This window comes from Lemur catta, chromosome 13 (assembly GCF_020740605.2).
Source record: "Lemur catta isolate mLemCat1 chromosome 13, mLemCat1.pri, whole genome shotgun sequence".
NCBI classification, from domain to species: domain Eukaryota; kingdom Metazoa; phylum Chordata; class Mammalia; order Primates; family Lemuridae; genus Lemur; species Lemur catta.
The window spans coordinates 7945603-7971205 of NC_059140.1; the positions used below are offsets into that span (position 1 = coordinate 7945603).

The 25603-nt window shown below is 40.3% G+C and overlaps 1 long non-coding RNA gene and 1 pseudogene across 2 annotated transcripts; both read left to right on the forward strand.

Moving 5' to 3' along the window:
* Positions 1-3364: 3364 nt before the first annotated feature.
* Positions 3365-11320, forward strand: LOC123649399. Of its 2 annotated transcripts, XR_006739003.1 has the most exons (5): positions 3365-3479; positions 4703-4809; positions 10129-10348; positions 10502-10666; positions 10923-11320. It is a non-coding gene; the product is annotated as an uncharacterized LOC123649399 (long non-coding RNA). The 2 variants fall into 2 exon arrangements; XR_006739004.1 differs by lacking the exon at positions 4703-4809.
* Positions 11321-24022: 12702 nt separating this feature from the next.
* Positions 24023-25047, forward strand: LOC123649028 (annotated as a pseudogene).
* The last annotated feature ends 556 nt before the right edge of the window (positions 25048-25603 follow it).

Sequence of the window (25603 nt, forward strand, 5' to 3'; positions counted from 1 at the left end):
CCAAGACCTTCCCTTGCCTCTGGGTATGCACTCAGGAAATGTGGAATTGTGTTGAATCAGGAACAAAATCAGTAGCAGAGGTTGGTTCTACTAAGCACATAGTATGTATGTGATGCAGGTAAGACTAAAAAGCCACAACTCAGCAGCAAACATTTTTACATTTATTTAGGAAACCACTTGTAAGTAGTTCACCAAAAGATATTGGTTTAAAGAAGTGGTTTTTGAGCTTGGAGACACACTGTAATCACCTGGAGAGCTTTAAACCACACTGTTGTCCAGGTCCCACTCCAGACATTCTGATTTAATTTATCTATTGCAACATCAGTTCGAGGAGTTTTAACCACCCGTCCCTCAATTTTTCTAATGTGCAGCCAGGGGTGAGAAGCACTGGTCCAGGGTAGGGTATACATTAGCTGTGTGCGATTGCCATGTGTGCTTCAGGTATTGGCCCCATGATAGACGCTGAGTTTGGGGTCCTAGAAAACAGTTTTGCCTAATTAAAAATCAAAGGATGAATTCAAGAGGTACTCAGCTATTTGGCCAAATTGCATCAGGAGAAAACATCTTCTCAGAAGACCTATGTTTCTGTCACTTGCTTTCAGAATAAGAGGTTGTTTCACAACCCAAATGCCCATGAATTCATGAATGGATTAGCAAAATGTGGTATATGTATACCATGGAGTATTAATCAGCTATAAGAAATAACAGTTATATGGCATCTCTTTGGTTCTCCTGGAGAGAGTTGGAACCCATTAAGTGAAGTATCCCAAGAATGGAAAAATAAGCACCACATGTACTCACCAGCAAACTGGTTTCCCTGATCATCACCTAAGTGCACATTTGGGAATAACACTAATTGGGTATCGGACAGAGGTGGGGGCTGGGGGGAGGGGATGGGTGTATACCTACTTGATGAGTGCGATGCGCACTGTCTGGGGAATGGACACACTTGAAGCTCAGACTTGGGGGGATGGGGGGGCATAGGCAATATATATAACCTGAACTTTTGTATCCCCATAATAAGCTGAAATTATAGAAAAAAAGAGGTTGTTTCACACATAGAAGTTTGATTTAGTATGTGCTGAAAACCATAAATAACTTACAAATACAGAAAAGCATGAAAAGAGTTCGCATACATATCCAGTGCATAAAACACGTTTTAAAATATCTGTCATGAGGAATAAAAAATGCAATGTTGAACTTTAATTTTCTAAACATCAGTGCTCAGCCATTACCTCAAATTATTCCAGTCCTTCTGAGATACTTCAGAAGCATTCTATGGAGGGGATTATTTCCAATAATGAAGAGTATTAGGTAAATGAGAATCTAAAGCAATCTAGCTTGTATTGCAGAGGAGTTATTCTCCAGAAGCTTGAAGGCCTAGGGGAGCTGCATGGGTAGTGTGGTCTATGGAGGTGCACGGGTTTTGGAGTCAGACAGAGTTGATCCCGAGTCCCAGCCCAGATTCTTATTAGCTGAGGAGCTTTGAACATGTTCCTTCACTTGAAACAGTTATATAAACCTCATCTGCAAGAAAATACATAATAATAATAATTGCAAAAACAGCAGCAATTTCTTTTTTCATCCATTCCTCTGTCCGTGCCCTTGACAATGTGCTTTTATAGCAGCTTTCATTGAGAGGCAGAATCTGTTTCCCAAACCTTGGATCTGGCTGGCCAAAGATGCTTAGGCCAGTAGAATGCTGTGGATATGACAGTGTGCTAGTTTTGGGCCTAGGCTCAATAGGTCTTGAGTGCTTTTGCTTTTTCTTTCAGAATGCTGCCATTGGCATGAGAATGATCTCATTTTATCCTGCTGGAGGATAAAATACCATGGGAGGAAAACCAAAGTGCCCCAGTTGATAGCCAGATCACCCCTAGAAGCCTCCTAGTCAACCAGGAGCTTACCACACATGCCTGAAGGGGCCCAGCTCAGCCTAGTCTAAGTTTCTAACCAGCTCAATTATGAGCTATTAATTTAATAGTAAGTTTAGGGGTAATTTATTATGCAGTAATAGTTAACTAGCATATATAATTATTATAGACATGATTCCAGGACAGATTACCAGCTACCTGCTAACAGTTGGCACTCTGCAGGTACTGATTTCTTTTTCCCTTTATTTAAATTTGGATCTCTTGTTAGGTGGTGATGAGCTATACAGGAATGCATGTAGACATGTATCAACGTGATTGGTGCTTAAACTCACACAGTTGCCTACACCACAGGAGGAAACATGCAACCAGAGCCTGACAATTAGGACCAAGGCCAATTTGCAAAATAAGAAGTTTGCCTTTAATCTATTTCTTTCACATCTAACTCTAAATGTCAAGGCTGTGGATAGGACAGAAGGTATTTGTTTCTCTCCTTCTGGGGCCCCATGACTTTTTGTTAGCCCTCTGATCTCTGGAAGGGGGATGGGCCCCTGCCAAACACCAGGTGGGCAGCAGTGGTCTTCCTGCGGACAATTTCTGCTTGCAGCTCCTGCTCTCTCTAGGGGCACTGTCTCTCCCATCCTTGGGCCTGACAAGAGATGTTGACAGGGAGGGGCTGTTCCCTCACCTCTGGCACAAAATGGGGGTTCAGGCACTTTACCTCCCTGAGGTCAAGGGAGTCAGAGCCCCCGGAGCTGCGCTTTAGCGTGGCAGCCAGTGGTCATGTGTGGCTACTAAGCACCTGCAATACGGCTGGTCTGAATTGAGATGTGCTGGAAACAGAATACATGGGAGTTTTGAAAATTTAGTACAAAAAAGTATATATTTCCTGAACAATTATATATTGATCACATATACAAATGAAATTATGTTTAATATATTGGGTTAAAAAATTACAATCATTTTCATCTTTTTTTATTTCTTTAAATGTGATTACTAGAAAATTTGACACTCATATATGGCACATATTTTATTTCTTAGGAAATTATCTTCCTTTTGAAGTTTCAGACCAGAAACTGCTTAAATGAACCAGAGGCCAAGAAGAAAATCTGAAATTTTAAGATAATTATCATTATACTGTTTCCATTTGTGAATAACATAGATATGTATATACAGAATTCATAAGTGGATATAACCTTACATACATGCTTAAATGCAAATGTGCCCTTGGGTGGGACGAGGCCCATTGCAGGGAGGAAGCCCTGCATAAAAAGGGCTGCAGCCAGAAACCTGTCATTGCGGCCTCTTTCAGCTCCATCTCATCATATCTTCCCTCACTCAGAGAGGCAGGGCCTGGCGTCCTGTCCAATCAAGGGCGCCGTGGTGGGAACTGTCCAATCAGGTGCGCAGCCCGAAAGGAGGGGGCGGTCTTCTGGGCTTTGGCGGGGTCTTTGGGCGGAGCTCGGGTCCGGGCTCTCTCTCGGCCGCTTTGTCTCCTCTGTTCAGCGAGGCCCAGTTGGCTCCGCCACAGCTTCTTTTGTCCTGTGACCTGCAGGTACTGAAAGCTCCACAGGGAGGACACCAGTACACCCCGGATGCCAGGAAGTGGTGCGTGTGCGGGGCCGGGTGTCTCTAGAAGCGGGCGGGGCTGGCTGGAAGCGGCGGGAACCGGCCGTGGCTGAACCTGGGCCTCCTCGCCTCAGCTCTGGAGTCCGAGGACCCAATCCTGGCCGCTCGGCCCGCAGGTTCTTTCAGCCACAGGGTGGGGCTGGGCCGGCGGCCGGACCCGGGGCATCCTGTCCTGTCCCTGCACAGAGACCTGGGCGCGGCCCGGAGCCCTCTCTGGGCAGCTGTGCGCTCGCAGCCCGCGTCTCCCCAGACTGTGCGGGGACAACGGGAGGGTCACCTAGGAAGGAGCCCAGCTCGGTGTGCGCGGCTTGTGCGTGGGAGGCGCTGTGGTCCGTGGGGTCCGCTTTTTTCCTTTTAAAGATTAAACCGAGGAAGAGTTTGAGCAAACAACCATTCGTGAATTGGGAAGCCCCCAGCCACCGTTTGTGGTTTGGGATCCACCGGAGGGACTTGAAGGAAAGGCTTTTATAAGGTGCATGAGGAAACAAACCAAATTAAATTGATTGTTTACAGTTATGTAGTCCCTTATTGTATTATCCAGGTGGAAATTTGCTGGTTATAATCAGAGGCTAATTAGAGATTTATGGTTTGTTAAGCCTGATTTTTTTTTTCCTTTAAGATAGTAAATTATATCAAATGCAATTGATTTAGAATTTTTTTTTTTTTTTTTTTTTTTTTACCTTAGGAACACAGGGCACTACAGCCACTTCAGTCTTATGTCTAATTGCCTATTATTTAATTATTTTAATATTCTACATGGGACTGATTTTCCTCTGTATTTTCCAGGTGTATGGCAAGCAAAGTCTCAAATCCACCACCCTGTTCCCCCTGTCTAAATTGGACTTACAGCAAAATCCTAAATTTTCGGGTCCTTCTGGACATTCCCAAATGCTAACTTCCTCTCTACAATTCACAACATTATCAACTATTTTTCCTTTATTATACATTTCAGGCACAGTATTTGAATTGTTAACCATTTTGTCACACAGTAAGGAATGGATCTTTTTGAAAACTGTTTCCTGTTTGTGAATATTTGCGTGAAAGGAAAGCCAAGAATAATCCCTTGACACCCCACTGTAAAAAATCTTTGTGTCTCTGCTCCTTTTACGTTCCCTAGACACAGATATTGCAATAAGAATGCCTTTGGGTTGAGATTCCTCTTTTTGTGTCCTCAGCCAACTTCCTGTCTTTTTTGGTCCTAGGCTTCTGAACGGTTGGGGACCCAAGATGCCCACAGTGACCACGTTTCCTGGAGTGTTTGGCAAATAACCTCAGGCCTGGGTTACCTCCTCATAGAGGACAGTCTGAGGTATGAGGGTGCAGCCTCTCTAGAGAGCAGCCAAATGCCCTGGGGCTGAAAGGAGTCCCCTGGCATACCTCTCCTTTAAAAGGCTGGCCCCTTGGGGCATTACTATTTTCTTCCCCCCACCCCCAGTTTGCATATTTTGGAGACACCTTGCTGGTCAGCCAATCAGATGCTGGTTTTGAGGGGGAAAGACAAATGATCCCTACCCTCTGGATTCTCTCCGATTTCTGAAGGGAAAAAAACTATTCTAAAGGACAAGGAAAATCCACCCCAATGAGGTGGTGCAAGAACCTGCAAAGCAAAATGTACTCTGGGCACACTGGGGCAGAGTGCAGTCTCCTGGGAGGGTAGTTTATAAATACTTTAATGAGGAGGATGGGGGTGGGAGAATGTCTCAAATAATAGCATGACCTGACTTGACACTTAAGTCAGACATGTCTGTGTTCCTGACAACACTGCCTCTCCCTGAGTTTGTCAACTTGAAAAGATTTGTTTACTCATTTCCATTTAAGTTTTTCATTAACTATAAATTACATTTTATCAGTATAGCATGAAAGATAAAAAAATATTTCCAAAGGGCATGAAAGAGGTAGATTTCAGGGAAAAACTTAAGGGTCTAATCATATGTTTCATTTGTTAAAAATTCTTTTTTTTTTTTTGAGACAGAGTATCGCTTTGTTGCCCTGGCTAGAGTGAGTGCCGTGGCATCAGCCTAGCTCACAGCAACCTCAAACTCCTGGGCTTAAGCGATCCTACTGCCTCAGCCTCCCAAATTGCTGGGACTACAGGCATGCGCCACCATGCCCGGCTAATTTTTTCTATGTATATTTTAGTTGACCAGATAATTTCTTTCTATTTTTAGTAGAGATGGGGTCTCACTCTTGCTCAGGCTGGTCTCGAACTCCTGACCTCGAGCAATCCACCCGCCTCGGCCTCCCAGAGTGCTAGGATTACAGGTGTGAGCCACTGCACCCGGCCCATTTGTTAAAAATTCTGATTTACCTTTTTCTTCCAGAGAGTGAGTGTAGCAAGTTTCTCAGGACAGTTCTTTTTGTGTGTCTGGGAGGCGGAAGAGAGGTGATTTCAAACAATTTTTTGGTTTTGCTTAGGGAATGCTACCAGAAAAATGTAATTAGGAAAATTTCTTTTTTATTATGGATATAGAATATGGGCCAGTGCAGTGGCTCAAGCCTGTAATCCTAGCACTCTGGGAGGCCGAAGCAGGAGGATTGCTTGAGGTCAGGAGTTCAAGACCAGCCTGAGCAAGAGTGAGACCCTGTCTCTACTAAAAATAGAAAAAAATTAGCCAGGTGACTAAAATCGGAAGAAAAAAAATAGCCAGGTGTGGTGGCATGCCCCAGAAGTCCCAGCTGAGGCAAGAGGATTACTGTAGCCCAGGAGTTTGAGGTTGCTGTGAGCTAGGCTGACACCAGAGCACTCACTGGAGCCCAGGCAACAGAGGGAGACTCTGTCTCAGAAAACCAAACCAAACAAACAAAAGAATATGAATGCATTTCCACACAAGAAAGTGTGGTAGATTAATTTGGGAATTACATAGACTCATGAAAACGTCAATTCCTCTTTTTTGCTGGGTGGAGATTTTGTGACAGTAGATGTCTCTGTTTTGTATTTCATTATCTGAATTTGCAAGTTTAATGCTAAATTTTATGAGATGGGACTTGACACTTCCTAGAAATGTTTTGTGATTAAATGGTTTGTTGTCATGGAAATAATATGACATGTTTATTGTCTGAAAGGGATAGATACTTTTGCTTTTCCTGTTGAAGTATAAGATGTAAGTACCTTATAATTTCTTTCCCTTTTATAAACACTGTGTTTGAGTGATTTTGTTAGATTCTTCAAAAACTGGGTATTTTCTGATTTAAAACTAAGTGAATAATCCTGACTGGGAAGTAGAAGCCTGAGCCAGTGACTCAAAGCCAAGACCTGCAAAAAGATTTCATTTGAAGGGCCAGTTATTTCTTCCTGAGGAGCCTCCTCTTTAGTTGTCCCAGCCTGCTCACACCAGCCATGGAAGGAGCCCTTTATGCTAAGAAAAGCTACAGAGGCTATGAGACTTTGGATCCACATGTAGATGTGATTGGCTGAAAGCGGGGTTGGGAGGCTCTTCCTAAGGATGGGATTGTTAATGTCCTGTGGCTGGTTCTAGATTTTGTCAGATAAAACAAATTCAGATTTAAGTAAGAATTACTTAATTCTAAAGTAATATGGCAACATAGGGAACACCAACTATAAGCACTAACTCAAATGTTAGGCAGAAAAGGGCTTTCTTTCATAGGGAGAAGGAAACAGGATTAGAAAGAAGTTGGGAGTTGGAAGGCAGGATGGATGGTGGCAAAATCAGATTCTAGATCAGAGAATGTTTCACCCTGAAGCCAGCCTGTTCTTGGGAGGGGCATAAAGAGGGGTTGTATGTTGAGGATGAGGGTATACTCTCCATCCTGCCTTATAATTATTCATAAGAAGCTTTGATGAGAAAATTTTAATAAATTTAAATGATACTAGAAAAAATTATGTTTTAGCTTCCACATTTATTTATTGGTGAATCTACATTACCTTTGTGTGACAGAAAAACTCTTATGCTGGGATGGTAATTTCCAAAAAGCTTCATAAGTCTATATCTCATTGAGATATTATCTTTTATTTTTTCATTTAAAAAAACACATAACATAAAATTTGCAATCTTAAGTGTTTTTATTCATATCAGTTATGTCACATCTATTTACATTATTATGCAACATATCTCTGGAATGAAAAACTAAAAACAATACATTTGAACCAACAACTACCCATTTTCTTCATTTCCTGACCCTTGATAAACACCATTTTGTTCTCTGTTTCTTGGAGTGTAAACACTTTAGATATCTCATATAAGTAGAATATTACAGTATCTGTCTTTTATTTAGCATGATGTCTTCAAGATTTATTTTTATTATAGATTTTTGCAAGATTTACTGTTTTTTAAAAGCTGAGTAATATTCTATTACGTTTATATTATTAATTGTATTTATTCCTTCAATTAGTGAGGGAAGTTTGAGTTGATTTCTTCTACCAGCTTTTGTAAATAATGCTGCAATAAATATAGGTATGCAAATAACTCTTCATTTGACCATATATGTGAGGGTTTTGTATCAGTCCTACATTCTGTTTCATTACTCCAGTTGTCTGCCTTTATATCAATACAAAAATGCTTTGATTACTGGAGGTATGTAATGTATTTTGAAATCAGAAAGTGAAGCTTCTAACATTGTTTATCTTTTTGAAGATTTTCGGTCTCTTCATGGTTCCTTGACATTCCATATGATTATGAGGATAGCTTTTTCTATTTTTGCAAAAAATGAAATTGGGAATTTGAAAGGGATTGCATCAAATCTGTTGGTCACTTTAGGTTGTATGGACATCTTCACAGTAGTAAGTCTTCTGACCCTTTAACAAGAGCATGCTCAAAGGTGTGTTGTTTAATTTTAATGTATTTTTTAATTATTTGATTTTTCTTATATTGATTTTTAGTTTCATTCCATGTTGGTTAGGAATGACAGTAATATTTCCATTGCTAAAAAAAATAAGACTTGTTTTGTGATTTAACAAGTAGTCTCTCCAGAAGAATGTTTTATGAGCTATTGAAAAGATTTTATAGTATGCTGTTTCATGGAGTGATTTGCTACATTTAATTGCTTTATGGTATTTTCAAGTCTTCTATTCCCTTATTAATATTTTGTCTGGCTTTATAATTCATTACTGAAAGTGGGCTATTGAAGTGTTCTACTATTATTATATTGCTGTCTATTTCTTTATTTCTGTGACTGTTTGCTTTATATATTTGGGAATCCTGATGTAAGATATATTTTTTTATAAGTTCCCAGTAAATTAACCCTTTTATTATTGTTTAATGTCCTTCTTTGTCTCTTGTGACAGTTTAGCTTAATATGTATTTTGCCTAGTATAAGTGTGACCTCCCTTACTCTTCCTTGATTACCATTTTCATGGAATGTCTTTTTTTGTTCTGCCACTTTCAGTGTATTTTTGTCATTAGATCAGATGTGAGTTTCTTATAGACAGGATATAGTGAAAACATTTTTAAATATATTTTAAATCCCTTTATTTATTTATGTCTTTTATTTGGGGTGTTTAATCCATGAATATTTAAGTAATTTTCTGAAAGGGAAGAATTTAGTATTGTCATTTTATTAATTTTATTTTGAATCTTGTAGTAGCTATTTTGTCCCTTGTTTTCTCTCTTTGTGTCTTCCTTTCGGACTCATTTATTTTTGTAGTGACATGCTTTGATTATTTTCTAATTTGATTTGTAGATCCTTATAGGGGCTTTCTTTTGGTTATCATGGGGATTACAAAAAAACTCTTATACTTACAACAATGTATTTTCAACTGGTAACAACTTAAGTTGCATACAAAAATTCTTCCTCTTTTACATCTATCTTCAACTTTGTTATTGATGTCATTAATTATGTCTTTTTACAGTGTATATTAACAGATGTTTATGATTATTTTCATGCTTTTGTCTTTCAAATTTTATAGCATAATTAATAGGCCATAATTTTATGCATTATTATTATTATAATGCTATGGATTTTTTATTTTTGTGTGTGTGCATATCTTTCCCAGAGAGATAATGTATTTTTCATATCATTTTGTGTGCTTTCTAGCATCATTTTATTTTCAATGGAAGGGACTCCCTTTAGCATTTCTTTTAAGACAGGTCTAGTGATAATGTAGCTTTTCAGCCTTTGGTTATCTTGGAAAATATTTATTTTTTCTTTATTTTAAAAGAAAGTTTTTCTGGTTATAGTGTTCTTGCTTCAAAGTTTTTGAGGTTTTTTCCCAGCACTTTGACTATATCAGCCAACTCTTTTCTGCCTGTAAAACTTTTATAGAAAACCTGACAGGCAATCTTGTATGAGCATTTTTATAGGAGACACATCACTTTTCTCTTGCTGCTTTCAAGATTCTCCTCTTGTCTTTGACTTTGAAAACTTTGCTTAGAATGTGTCTTCTTATAAGTCTCTTTGTGCTTATCCTAGTTGGCAGTTCATTGAGCATCTTTATTTTTTATATTTTTTCTTAGGTTTGAGAATTTCTCAGTCATTATTTCTTTTTATATGCTTCAACTCCACAATGTCTGGGTTTTTGTTTTTTTTTTTTTGTACTTGTTATTGTTTTGTTGACATTCTCATTTTCCTGATTTCATTTAATTATCTGTGTTCCCATTTTACTCATTGAGCATCCATTCAGATGGTTATTTTGAATTTTTTTAGGTAACCTATATGTCTCCATTTCTTTCAGGTTGATTTCTGGATATTTATTTTGTTTCTTTGATTGGCCACGTCAACTGTGTACGTTGTATATGTTAAAATTTGGGCATTAAAAAATAGTCACCTGTCAACGGCTTTGTCCAGGGGAAGTCTGACACCAATTGGCTGAGCTAACGATTCTGTGAGGCTCTGAAGCTTGTTTTCAGAGTGTGTCTTCTCTGAAGATGTGTCTTCATTTTCCACTTAAAAAGGTTTGCCCATGTTTCATCTTAAGAACCTGTAGTAACTTGCTACACTTATTGTTTGTCTTTGGAACTTAAGTTTCTCTGCTTCTGTAACACTCATTTATCTTTGATCTCAGCAGACCAAATCTTTCATTCAAAGTGTAACTCTATTCCTTTCAGCACTCTATGTCATGGGAGAGAGAAACCAGTCTTTGGAAAGGCCTTAAAAATCCAGAAGTATGGACATGTGTGCCAGTATTTTCTTTCTCTCTTGAGGGAGAATCCAGGAGTTGGGTGTTTACTTCTAAATGCAGCATTCTACATTGAAGAAGAGGAAGAGATGTGGTGGGTAAATGTAGCAAACTTTCCTTCTTTTTCTATGTGGCTCTTTGCATTGTGCTCATCTAGAGTTGCTGGGGTTATTTGGTTGCTGGGGTTCTCACAAAGGCTATTTCATCAGTCTATTTCTGTTAAGTTTTTATATCTATGAAGCAATGAATGCCTATGGTATATCATCTTGTTAATGTACTTGCTATACTTTATTTATTAAATATATATTCAACCGAGTCTAAGTGGGATTATTTATTTTCATTTTTTTCAGCTATGCCTTCTCATTACACCCAAGACCTTTTGACAGAGAAGGGCATAAAAGATTTATTCCAAAAAGTCACACTGGGAAGATATGGAAGCTGTGACCTTGAGAATTGAAACCTAAGGAAAGACTGGGTAAATATAAGGAGCAGAAAGGATGTTCTAATGAACTTAAGCAATGTTCATCAACTACACATAGCAAAATCTTCAGATGTAATAAATGTGTGAAAGTCTTTGGTAAATTATCAAATCTAAATAGACATAAAACATGCTGGAGAGAAACCTTTCAAATGTGAAGAATGTGGCAAATCCTTTCACATGTACTCAATCCTAACATAACATCAGAGAATCCATACTCATGAAAAGAATTTTATGAATCCCTACAAATATAAACAATATGGAAAAGTCTTTAAATCTTGTTCATGCCTTTCTAGTCATAAAAGAATTCATACTGCAGAGAAACCTCATAAATGTGAAGAATGTGGCAAAGCCTTTAACTGATCCTCATACCTTAGTAAACACAAGATAATTTATATTGGAGAGAAACCCTACAAATGTGAAGAATGTGGCAAATCCTTTAACCAGTGTTCAAACCTTTCTAATTATGAGAGAATTCATGCTAGAGAAAAATCCTAAAAATGTGAAAAATGTGGCAAAGTCTTTAATAATTGCTCACATCTTACCTATAATCAGAAAATTCATACTGAATAAAAGCGTTACAGATGCAATGCCTTTGGAAAGTCCCTTCCCAATACATAAGTCTTAGAATGTGCAAGAATATTTATACAGAAGAAAAACATTACAAATATAAAGAGTGGTTCAATACCTTCTTATATGACAGCTGTCACAGGACACAGGAGAATTTATACTAGAGGGTAACCACACAAAATTTACTCAAACTTTATTCACCTTGAGAGAAATTTTATTGGAGAGAAACCCTACAAATGTAATGAATGCAAAAAAAAAATGTCCAAAAATTATACCTTAGAAAATACCAGAGAGTTCATACTAAAAGATACTTTACAGATGCAATAAGTGTGAAAATATATTTAATCAAAAATCAAATCTAAATAAACATCAGACGATTCACTGTAGAAAGCACTAAAACATTTTCCTATGTTACTCTAAACAAAAATGTTGATTATAGAGAAAAATCCAAAGTTAAAATAGATTATTTGTTGCCTTACAAGGAGCAGGAGATTGACTTTTTTTGGAGAGCTATGATTACATTCAAAGTACACTTTGGTTGCATTGAACAAATTTTAGATTTTTTGAAAAGCAAATATTTATGTAATTTAACAGTTGCTTAATGCTATACCTTAATTCCTAGTGTTTATGTGAAAGCCTGTGACAGTTTTTGCTGCATCGGGGCTATGACAGATCCTTCTATATTAGGTGAAAACCATTTATGTACTTTTCCATGAAAAATGAAAGACACCAAAAGGTAAGATATCATAAGAAAATCTAAGTGAAGGGGCTCTTTGGAGTTGACAATAGTGTTGGAGTTTGATAATAGTGTTGTGAGTGATGCATTAAGTAGGTCTTCAGAGGAATATTCTGCATCGCAGTTAAAGAATCATTTTGAACGTTAAAGTATTTACTATTTAGTTTCACCAATTGTAGATTAAGGTAATAAAATAGTAGATTTTGAAATGCTTTCAAGCATAGACTATGTATGAATTTAATTTGTTTTAATAACCTGAAATTGTTTTTAATGTGTTAAGAGTATTATGCTTGAATACAGTGTTATACTGTGACCACTGTTACTGTATCCCACCTTACTCAAGGTTGTAGATGACAGGTGGTAACGATATACTATTAATATTAAATAATATAGTGGGATGCCATCTCTAGTCATCCTTTTTCCCCACTGGCTTTAAAGTTTAAATAATTTGAAAAATATTGTTTTCATGAGTTATGTTTTTCTTCTTTTTGTAATTTTGAAGTCATTATGGTGATTGTAAGGAAAATTATATAGGTGTATAATCAAAAGCCATACATTTCTGAATCTTGAATGACTATTCAGAAAATTTTACCCTACATATTGAATACATGACCACTCTGGGCCTACAAAACACACATAAACTTTTAGTTTTGATTTATATGGCATTAAATATATAAATATATAAGTCTAAAGAAAAACTTTAAGTGTAAAAAAATTGTGGCAGAAATAATGGTGTTTGTGTATCTGTCTACCTATTTTGAAAAGAAAAATATCAGAAAAAAACAGTTAATTTCAAAAATGCTGATGATTTACTACCAAACTAGAAACCTCACACCATTCTGAAAGCAAATTTATTTTTTCTGCTTTACATTGAATTCATATCTTTAAAATTTTATAGCTCCTGGTTCAAAATCTCTCCATGCAAACCAAATATAAAAAAATTTCCTGTTTTCTACTTTGGAAAAAGGAGAATTTATTTCTCATAAAGGGTAGAAACCTATTGGGCAGCCATTCCAATAGGCCGGGAAGAAGAGCATTGGCCAGAAACTCTTCCACATGCTTCCAAATTTTTGTTCTTCACAGGTTCATGAAGTGTTTATATTACCTGCTCAGAGATTATGAGAATGTCATCTATAAAGTTTAATGGTATTCAGAAAATAATTTTAAGATGTGAACAATTTTACAGTGACTGTATTAAGTGAAATTTTATTTAATTAGTGCATTCCATTTTTTCTCAAGAACTCTATATAAGGCAAGTTTTTTCATTTTTTATAATTGACATAATTGAGATAATTGATTTATTGGGCCAATTTGTTCAGGGGAAAACTGGGGAGGCTTCATAAGTCATAGTATTGTTTTGACATTTATATGAAGTGAAGAAACACAGGACAATGCTTGGTGTGTAGTAGATGCTCCATAATTAGCATTAAATATTTCCACAGAAGTGTGTGTGTAGCTCCTGGTAAAAGATAGAAAACATCCAGGGTGAATAAGTGGCATTGATTCTGCATATGGAGAGGGTATATCTGTACTCAGGCTGCATAACTGACTCTCTTTGAATTTACAAAGAATTTTGCTTATTTCATTTCCTGCTTATCTTCATTCCTCCGTGTATCTTTATCTTCATCCCCAGCTACACAGCATTCTTCTTTTTTGCCTGTGTTATGGCTACAACTTTCTCACTCTTGTCCTAACCACATGCTATTTCACATAGTGTTTCTGAGGTTCTGATAGAAGTCTGGAATTTTTTAATGTGGTGAAAATTGTTTTTAACTGGAGAGTTTGAGGATAGACAAGAGGAATGCAGTTTCAGTGGGTCAGAAGATTAAATTACATACTTAGCATTATTTGACTTTGTTTATAAAAAGAAATTGTTATTAGATCCTAAGTCAAAGTGTGGTAAATGTCAAATTAGAATAATTAGTGTATTAACATTGTGTTGCATACTGTAAGTGCTATGTTAAGAAACATCAGCATTTGGACATTTTTTAAGGGAAAATATATCTTAGAAATAAATTTTTAAGGAGAGTTAATGGTAAATAAAGTGTTTTGAATTTAATTTTCTATAAAATACTTATAGCACTACTTATGTTTCTATACAAAATCTTCTCTCTTTGAGTGTGTATGTTCAGTCTTGGACAATAGTAAAATGACCTCCGTACATTTAAAGTTTGGAAGGATCCTTTTTTTCCAGATTAATATTGTAATCTTGGGGAATTTCCTCACTCACAAATTATTAAATATTTATTTCAGCGGGTATAGTGACAGTCAACAATTTTTATTCTTAGTCACCTCCTTGGAGATTCTCTCTGGAAGAGTCTTAGATACCATGGCAGCTTTTGGATTGAAACATTTCTCAGTGATTCGGGATGCAACCTTGTTTTTTGTAATCACAGAGTGACCAGAAGTGGGAGCATTAGCACCACTTACCTCTTTAGTGTTTTTCCATGCCGTCACCATCAGCATTAGGAACTTCAGGGGCCTCAAGCCCTAAAGTACATCAGCCTCTTCTGTGCTCTGTACTGGTTCCTGAACGTGCTAGTAAATATCTGAGTTTTTATCCTTATAACTGACAAATGGAATCACAAAAACATCAAGAAAACTGTATTTTTTGTACTGTTCAGCTAAGCTTAGGACAGAAACATAGACTGGTATGTGGAACATTGTTATTGTCCTATAATTTTGTTTTTTAATTTCTCTGGCTTGGATATTCTGGTACTGTGTTTAATAAGACTGGTAAAAGTGGGCATCCATGTCTTGTAATAGCTCATAGAAAAAAAATGCTTACAACGTTTCCCCACTTAGTATGATTTTGTGTATTTGTCAGACATGTTCTTTATTGGGTTAAGATGCATTTATTCTATACCTAATTTTTTGAGAGTTTTTTTAATCACGAAAGAATGTCAAATTTTGTCAAATCCTTCTGCATCTATTAAAATGTTATAGTTGGTCCTCTGGTCTGTCACCTTCATCAGAATCTTGAAGGATGTATTCATACCAGAAGAGGTCATGAAGTCATTACATTTGACATTCTGTGGGCATGATTTTCTTATGATGTCTGCTATGAGTGTCTGACTTCCCAGATAGAATTGAGAACCAAGGATGGTCATTTGCTTTGTTCATTAAATTATGCCACACATCTGAAAATGTGACTGTACAACTTAAGTGTTTAATTCATATGTGTTGAATGAATGAACCCAAACCAGAACCTCCTCAAATATCTGAGTGTACCAGAGGCCCCACTTCCAGTACCCAGGTAGCACTGTTCTGTGTCAAGGACAAAGACCAGACGGAAGGATTCTCAAACCTCCTTCACAAATAATATATAGGTTTTGCTTTTGATGTGGTTTTTTAAATATAGAGAAACATGGGCCATCTAGGCATGAGGCAAAGAGCTTCAGTGAGGAAAGAGAAAAAAAATAATAATGAATAATCATGGCAGGCCCAGCAGTCTTTCTACAGAGCAAGGCACTAGGGACGTGCCAGCCATGTCTTATGCCATGTAGTCTCTCTCTACAAGAACTTCATAAGGTTCATCTTCTTACCTCCTCACTTTTCAAAGGAGCAAACTGAGTCATAGAGAGCTGCAGTGACATCTCTAAGACAGCTAGTAGGTGGCAGTCACCAGTGAGCCTTAGAGAGGGCAGACGCTGACCTGCTGAAGCTGGTCCAGGAAATGTGAGGTGATGGTGAAGTCCCAGTAGGAGCCTAGGAATGTGGTGAGAGAGATGGTTCAACTCTGGAAGGCTGGAACCAGGACTCCACTAGCTGCTCCCTTGTGCCTGGCTAGAAGGTCTTCATCATGCACATCTCCTCTAGGTTCAGGGTAGAATCATTTTTATTCTAGGCAGGACAAGGAAGGACATATGGTCAGTGACAGCACCATGAACCACTAGAGAATTGGGGTGTGAAACACAAAAAAAGAAGCCTGAACCCTTCAGGGACTTGTGCATGTGGAGAACATGAGTGTTTCTGGTGAAAAAGTTTCTAAACTTCCAAGGTAAAATTTGATGTCAGGAATAAAGTATAATTAAATAATACATTCAAGGCATCTTTAAGGTATTTTGTCAGCTGTAGAGCAGCAACATCCACCTGTCTTCATAGGCTGTGTGAAGAGCATTATCCCTGAGTCCTCAATAATATCCTAATAATAGAGATAAGAAAATACAGGCTTTGGGATGCCAAATGGCTGCTCACCAACACACAGGTCAAAACTGAGAACCTTTCACAGTGAGGGCTCTTAGAAATTCCCTCTAAGCTCCCTGATGCTGTGTCTGCTCTGACATGGAGGAGAAGGGCCTGGGAAAGCTTCATTTCCTCTCAATTTTAGGGACAGTGCATAGAGCAAGACACCCTAGGAGAACCCTTTTGACACAATAGCAACACAATTGCTTTTCTTTTTTCTTTTCTTTTTTTACATTGTCTTAAGAAGGAACTACAGAAATTCCAGACTGGGCAACGGGAAAATATTGGGGGACTCCAGGGTTGGAGAAAACCCATCACAGGGCCAAGGATCTGAGCAGATGACTGAGGACAGAGGAAACCCACATAAGTGTTAAATAACAGAGAGGTGACTCACGAGTATCTTTTGGGAAATTAGAATGAAATGAATGTGATTTCATTTGCCACAAAGATACAAAATTGGCAAAAATTTAAAATAATCTTAACACCCAGGGGAATCTGGATGCAGAGAAGCAGCTACACTCAGTAACTCCTGGTGTCAGTGTACCTGCCACAGCACTTTTGGAAAGAATTCTGGCTATAGCTGTTCAATTTATAAATTTGCATAGCCTTTAACCCAGTAATCTTTTCCTGGGATTAGTCTATGCTATGGGATGAATTGTGTCCCCTCCCCAAAATTTACATTTTTATGTTCTAACCCCCAGTGACTAAGAATGTGACTGCATTTGGACAGTTGGTCCTTAAAGAGACAATTAAGGTTAAGTGAGTTCATTGGGTTGGGCTCCAATCAATTATGCTTGGGGTCTTTATAAGAAGAAACAGTAAGGACACAAGAAAAGGCAGCAAGAAGCACAGGAGAAAACCCAGTGAACACAAGATAGAAAAAAGCCATCTACAAGCTATGAAGATAGCCCTCAGAGAAACCACCTTAGCCAACAGCTTGATGTCAGATTTCTACACTCTAGAATTGTGAGAATTAAAAACTGTGTTGTTAAAGCCCTTCAGCCTGTGGTGCGGTGTCATGGCAGCCCTGACACACTGTTGAAGCCTATTAGGACACACACAGTTTGCTCCCTGCAGAATGGCTGACAAGGAAATAGAACTTTATCATGCCAGGCTCCACCAGCATTGAAAGGCTGAACTGCTGTGGGAAATGGCCTCTCTTACGAACTATGAAGACATGGGAGGGCAGAGCTCCTGCCCTGTTGGGGCTACAGGGATGAGTTCTGTGAGATGACACATTGCAAAAAAATACATAGAGGAACTGAACTCCCTTTTTTGTTTACCCCTCCCTTTTTATGTAAAAACTTCCTCAGTAGGAGTGTTGATTTTTAAGTCTTGGAGAAGGTCTGGCAGGGCAGTGGAGGTGCCTGCCACCGGAGGTACTTGGGATAGGTAGTTAAAACATAAAAGAGTAGTGACATGCAAAGGTATTTATGGCCTAGCATAAAGTGAAAACAACACAAAAGTGTTTTCTGTGATATTCCTACAAGCATGTCAACAAGACTTTTCACCTAACCAAGTTGCCACTGGGGACTAATGGAGGCCAGATATTTTTGGGAGGGGACTGTGGGACACTCAGGTGGGAAAGCCTTTGGACAGAGCCCAGGGCGTCCCCATATTTAGATCTGGGTGCTAGACCTACCCTAGTCTTCTTGGGTTCCTGTCTGTGGAGACCTCTCTGTGTCTGCTCTCACCCCAGACCAGCACTGGCCATGGTTTGTGGTGTGGTTCACCTGCCCTTCATCCAAGGAGAAGGAGAAGTTGGGCCTGTCGGTAGCTCCTCATTGATATGTGTGGTGCTGTGCAAAGAGACTACCCAGCAGCCAGGTCAAGAGGCATCAATGACCTGCCTGTCTGTTTCCACAGGGGACACCCCCATTAGAAATGTTGCTCCCCAGATCAGGCACATAGGAGATCTGCATAGACCTCCAGCCAGGGAGGAAGCAGATGACAGCTTGAAGTCTTGGGATTCATATCTGAGTAGACAAACTTAGTCCCTATCACTCACCTTCCCATCCTGCTCAGCCATGACTTGGAGTATGAACCTGACAGGCCCACCAGGCTTCACACACTTGACAGTCTGCTGTCCAGTAAAAGCTCTCTCATTCCTTCCTCCCCTAACACATGGTGAAGAGAAGTGGTGTGGGGATGCCCAGATGGGATCACAGGTGAGGCCCGGCCTGGCTGGGCCTGACCTGGGCTGTCCTGTGTTACCTCTGAACAGTTTCTGCCAAGTTGCCAGAGGCATCAGGGGTGAGGGCTGAGCCAAAGTCTGCATAGTCAAAAAAGGCTCTCACTTCTGTCCTTCCTGAGGTGAGAGACTCATAAAATGGCAATTGAACAGGAAAACATCTTGCTCTCTTGAGTGTCTCCCACCAAATGAGATGAGTATGGAGCTGGCTGTAGAATTATCTGGTTGCCAGAGTTCTATGTTCTTTTGGAGTCTGTCACCAAGGAAGTGAGGTCACTGGTTTGGAATTCCATCACCTGGGCCCCTTCATTCCATAAGACTTTCCCAAAGGCCCCCTGGGATGCTCACTGTTCACCTTCCTCCCCATGCTAAGTCATTGCCTCTATATAATTATGCAAACACAGCCCCCCTGTACCTCCTGGGAAGACCTAAATGCAGCCAGGAACCCAGGTTTACTGAGACAGAGCTGAGTCAGAACCTTCTTTCTTTTATCATCTGTGTTGCCCTAGATAAATAATGGTGTGTTTCAGGGCCTCCCCAGCCTCCCAACATTCACAGTGGGGATCATGCTAGCATCTACTTCCTAGGAACTCATTAGGTATGTAGGAGATAAAACTTCTGAAACTCATGGTATGGTGTCACATGTAGAGACTTAAGAAATAGAAAAATTACAAAAAGGGGTGGGAGGTAGCATGGCATATATCTCAAGCAGGCCTGGGGTCCAGCAGTGCGATCTTGAAAAATTTACTTCCACTCTGGGCCTCATTTTTCATACTGCCTCAATAACAGGTTGAAATTAAATGAAATTCAGATAGCACATCCCCTGACATCAAATCGTTCAATGCCTTCCCATTCTATGTAGAGGCAGATCCCTGAGTCTCATCTCAGCCTGTGTGGTGTGCAGCCTCCACGAAGGCTCACAGCACCGAGTGGTTAGTGACTCGCTTCTGACCAACAGAATACAACTGAGGTCATGGGCTCTCATTTCTGTCTTAGTGAAGGCTGCCATAGCCAAGAACAATAAACTGGTAGCTTATAAATAATAGAGTTTTATTCCTCATAGTTCTGGAGGCTGGAAGTTTGAGATCAAGGTGCCAGCATGGTCAGGTTCTGGTGAGGACTCTCTTTTCAATTGCAGATGCAGACTTCAGGTTGTGTCCTCATCTGGCAGAGAGAAGGGGACAAAGCTCTCTGGGGTTCCTACAATAAAGCCAGCAATCTTAATCATGAGGGCTCCAACCTTAGGACCTTGTTACCTCTCATTTAATACCATTATATTGGGGGTTAGAATTTCAACGTATGAATTTGGGGGGGGGAGATTCAGTCTATTGCAACTTCCAAGATTTTGCTACAAGAAAAGCTGTCATTTTTCTCTTACTTGCTCTGTCCTATGTTCTTTTCCTTAATCAGTCTCTTTCTCTCTCTCTCCCCTTCTGTCCCCCACCACCTGCATTGTATTCCTTGAGCTGTTATAAGTAGAGGAGCACATGGCAGAGAACCCAGGAAGTGCCCAGGCCAACAGACAAGGAGGAACCCAGGCTTTCAGTCCACTCTGAATCCTGCCAATACCCACATAAGTGAACTTGGAAGCTGATCCTCACACAGTCCAGCTCAATTGAGACCACGACCCCAGCCTCTTGAGAGACCTTGAGGCAGATACACAAATAATTGAGATATCAAGTATTTGTAGTTCATGGTACTGAGTTTTGGGGCAGTGTTGTCTGGAAGGATCAGGTCATCTCCCAGGCCCCAGAATCCTCCCTCCCTCTGCTTCTTTCTCTCCCCAGCCCCCTTCAGCCACACAGGCCCCTTTCTAACTTCCTCTGCCAAACTCACTTCCACCTGTGAGTCTCTGCACAAGGGCTTCTCCCTTAAACACTGTTCCCAGACTTGTGCAGGGCTGGCTTTCTGTTGTCATTCTGTTCACAGCTTGAATGTACCTCAGTGAGGCATTTAGGTCCCCACAATTCCGTGACTCCCCAGCCCTGCCTCCCAACATCCTACTTCGTTTTCATTATAGCATTTGCTTTTTTTCTTTCACATGTACTTGCTTTAGTGTTTTTGTCAGTTGTTCTCAGAGTGTGGGCTCCTGGGGGACAGGGACCACTTGGTCATTTTCAGCATCATATGCTGGACCCACCAGGGCACCTGCCACAATGTGAGTACTCAGGGCAGGGTTGCTGAGTGAATAAATGGGGCGATATCAGAGCCCCCTTCCTGCTTCTGACCACCTCATAACATGGAGATCATTGATAATAACAGGAGCTGTGAGTTGTCTCTGAGAAAGGGGACAGCCAGAATGATCTGAGCATGACTCTCCCCTGGCTCCAGCTGCTCCAGACAAGCCCAGTGAGTGCTAGGGACACAGGTTGCTGTCACCTCTGGTGGCCAAAACTAGCACTGCAGACATGGGCAGGAGTATCACAGAACAAAACAAGCAACTGTATTGTGGGCTTCTCAAGATGGTGGCTCTACAGGGTCCCGGTGATGCAAAAGAACAGCATCTTTCAGTTCCGAGAATAGTATGAGGAACCTCAGAAGCCTCCTTTTTCCCCTCCTTGCCTCTACTTCCTGGGGTGTGCAGTTCCCTCATGAGGCAAGGGTAGCTGTTACCCCCCACTTCCAAATGAGAACCTCAAGCAGCCAACATGACCTGGATTTGACCCTGAGCCCCAGACCCAGGGGCCAGTGATCCGAAATATTCTTCTGTTTCCCGAGTACTCAACCGTCCAAGCCTGCAATCCTCTCTCTGCTCTGAAGTATCTGCAGAGAGTGGAAAGCATCTTTCCAGAGCCTTCAGAGCACAGTGGGTCATAATGGAGAACAAAGGCCAGCAGACACTTGGGACTACGTGGAACTCTTGAGTACACCCACTTCTCACACTTCAATTTATATGGGGGGAACCTGAGGCTTTATCTCTCACTTTCCTTGTCTACACCAGGGCAACTGGGCTCATCCTAGCTCCACAGTGCCCATGGAGGTGATGGCTGGACTCCAGTCTTGCCGTCTCAAAGCTGTGCTGGGTGTGGCACCAGCTCAGGCAGAACCTGAGGCCTGTAGGATCCTCCTGCCAGTGCTCCGAGCCACCGGGCATGTAGCTAGGAGAGTGGATGCTCCTGCCCCATGGCAGTGCTGCCTCCAACCTCTTTCTTCCCCTCTTGTAATTTTCCTGGTGTCTGCTGCTTCTGTGACCCTACTTTCAAGGTCTCCACCTGAGAAGTCACTGAGCATATGTGTGTGTCTGTGCTCATGTAGATGTGTGCAAAGGAAAATGGCCTCATGTGGAGAAACAGTAGGCCGTGGTCACCAAGGATTTAGGAGCTCTCATTTGAAAGCACACCTCTGGGAAAAGGTGAAGCCAACATTTAGGAAGCCAGAGTTCTTCCTAATACTCTCGGCTCTGCCCACATCCCATGGTTTGGGTCACTCCCTGCCCTTTTTTGGTCTCAATTCACCAGTTGTACAATGAGGAATTGAATAAGTGTGTGCTCGGTGAGGACATGATGCCAGGCCCCAGCCACACCAGATGTGTCAACACAGGCTGGGCACAGTCTCACATGCCCATAATGTGGACATGGAGCAAGGGGAAGCCAGGCCTCCTGTCAAAGGTCGAGTATGCCTGCACAGTGCACCCACAGCTCTACTGTTGAGGACAGTCCCACATAATCCTTCCCCTCCAGCCTCTGCCTACCCTTTGTGCTCCACATGCTCTGGGCCCCATGGGCACCACCAAGGTATTCAGGTGGTGCCACAGGGTGCTAGACCTGGTGGGCCTGCAGAAAATGAAATAATTTTTGTATTTCTCCACAGATACAGAGTGTGTTGTCAAGCTTTGAATTTGACAATTTTGTCATATCATAACTGAACCTGAGCAGTCTTATATATTTGAAGCTATTGATTGTTCTTTTTCTGGGAACTGTGGGTTATCCTGTTTTGTCAAATTTTCTGCTTTGTAACTGTTCCTTTTCTTATCCATTTCTAGCAGTTCTTTATATATTGGGGATGTGAGCCCCTTTGTGATATGAGTTGCAAATATTTATTCCCAGTTTATTGCTTTTTTATTATGGTTTTTAGTTTTTGTTTGGATTGGTTTCCTTGGTGTTTTGTTTGTTTAGTTTTTTTTGTTTGTTTGTTTGCCATGTATTACTGAGATGTCACTTCCCTCCAAATTTAGTTACAGCTTCATACACCCTCAGTAAAGTATCCTAGCAGATAGTTTGTAGAAACTAATTAGCTAGTTTCAAAGTTTACATAGAAATAGGAGCCAAGAACAGTCAAGAAAATTGGGAAGAAGAATAAAGTTCTTACACTCTTGGATATTAAGATTTAGATTAAAGCTTCAGTAATCAAGGACATACGGTTGAGTAGTGCAAGAATAGGCACAGGAGAAATAGAAAGATTCGAGAGTCCAAATCAAACCCCCACATTCAGACATTTTGTATATTGCAGAAGAGGCACCGTGGGCCAGTGGGGGAGAAAATCTTCTCAGTAAATGGCCCAAGGTCAACTTGTTATCCATGTGGGAGAGTGATGAATCTTGGTTACTCCCTCAGACTATAAATGGAAATCCATTCCAGGTGAATTTTAAATCTAAATGTAAACATTTTATAAGATATATTTCTAGTAGATAACAGGAGAATATTGTCATGACCTTGGGACAGGCAATGATTTCTTAGATAAAACACAGAGCGCACTAACCATAAAAGGAAAAACTGATAAATTTGACTTCAATAAAATTCAGAACTTCTTTTCACCAAAAGACACCTTCAAGAAAGTAAAAAGGCAAGAGCAGGGTGGGTATATGTGTATGTCATAGGTGTATGTGACAAAACCTTCCCATCTAGGATATGTAATTAACTGCCATAAATTAATACGAAAAAGGACAACATGTTGGAAAAAGTGGACAAGAGATTTGACTGGGCATTTCACAAAAAATAACCAAATTGCCAACAAGTATGAAAATGTGCTCCGCTTTCTTAATCATCAAGAAAATACAAATGAAAACAATATGATACTATTATGCAATGGCTACAATTAAAAAATAATAATAATCAAGTGTTCATGGTGATGGAGAGCAACTGAAACTCTTATATGCTGCTTTGTGCGCAAACTGTTAAAAACACTTTCAGGTCTTGATGGGTCAGGTAGATCCTTCAGAGACCAGGAGCCATGCACGGCTTGAAGGAGCAGGGACCTTGGCCCATAGCGACCCCATGTGGCTGTGTGAAGCTGGCTCTGGAGACAGGATTTTGTTTGTTTTTCACAAAAATGGTCATTTGAGCTGTAAGGCAAAAGTGCAGCCTTCTAGGCTGAATGGTGCAAAGACTGGAGTTTTTTCTACAAGGAGCCCTCATAGTCCCAGTGCAATAGGACTGACCCTGGCCAAGCTGGAAAAGGTAGAAGGTGGAGCGACACACCTTTCTGGAGTTGACATGATACACGGCACACCTGTACTAGACAAAAAGCCCTACATAGCTGGTTCGGACTCACCACAAAATTTGATGGAAACTTTAGAGGATGTTAATTTGCAGAATAACCAACATAAACCAAAAACTCTGTCCCGGTCTGATGGCAGAACTGATAGTTGTGATCAGCCACAGCTCTCAGGATTCAAGGAGCCACAACCACACCATAGCACCAAAGAGAAACCTAAACGTCCTCAAGCTAGAACTTCAGAAGACAACTACGTGAAACACAGCGACACAGCAAAAACCCAGCAAACCTCGCCCAAGCACAGGGAGATAGGAATGGATTTCGGTTTGGAATCAAGAAGTGATCGAAGTCCAAGTGTGGCAGAAGAGCAGATTAGCCTGGAAAAGAGCTCTTCAGAGGAAGGTAGAGATGAGAGGCTAAGGAGAGTGGAAGGAGCAGCGGTCCCCCAAGCAGGCAGTGCAGAGACGCGGCCCGCGGAGCCTCACTGTCCTGCCAGGACAGAGCCCCCTGCAGTGTGGTTCCTGCCTGGGTGAGAAAGGCCCCTGTGGCCACATTGGAAGTACGGTTTACTCCTCACGCTGAGATGGACCTCGGACAGCTCAGTTCAGGAGGAGAAACAGATGTTGGTCAGGCGTCATTTAAATATTTTCAATCAGCAGAGCAAGCAAAGCGTGGCATTGAGGCTGCGCTGTCAGGCGATCCTCGGTCTGCTACCACCGGAAGCTCTGCCAGGACCGCCTTTTCTACTTTACTGTAGACATAGCACATGTCGCTTGCTGGTTTGGTGATGGCTTTGCAGAGGTTCTAAGGATCGAGCCGGCTTCTGAGCCTGTTCAGATGACTGACCCTGTGGAGTCCTTGGAGCCTCCGTCACGTCTTTAGACAGCCTCGTTGACCTTTGGTGGCTTCTGGATATTCTGTACAAGCTAATGGTGCGCAGATAAGCAACACTTTGTGATCTCACTGCTTTGATTAATTTGGGCTGTTCAAAATATTTATTTGAAAGACATGTATTTTAATAAATTTAGCTGAGAGATATAATAAAAAACACTTTCAAAAACCCTTTGGTAGTACCTTCCAAAGATGAACATACACACACTTTGATCCAACAATTCCACTCTTAGGTATATACTAAAGAGAAATGCCTGCATCTGTTGACCGTGTAAAGGAATGTTTAGAGCAGCATTATTTGTTACCTTTCCAAGCTGCAAAACTGGAAACTTTTACAGCAATAATAGAAAGTATAAACAAAAGAAAGTATAAATAAAATGTGATATATATATAAGCAGGTAGATATAGGTAGATATAACTATACAGGAAAAAAACAACAAAATGTGATATTGTGTATATATAAACATATTTAATGAATACTAAATAGAAATAAAAATCAACTATAGCTACATTCAAAAATATACATAAAACTTTCAAGCATAATAAA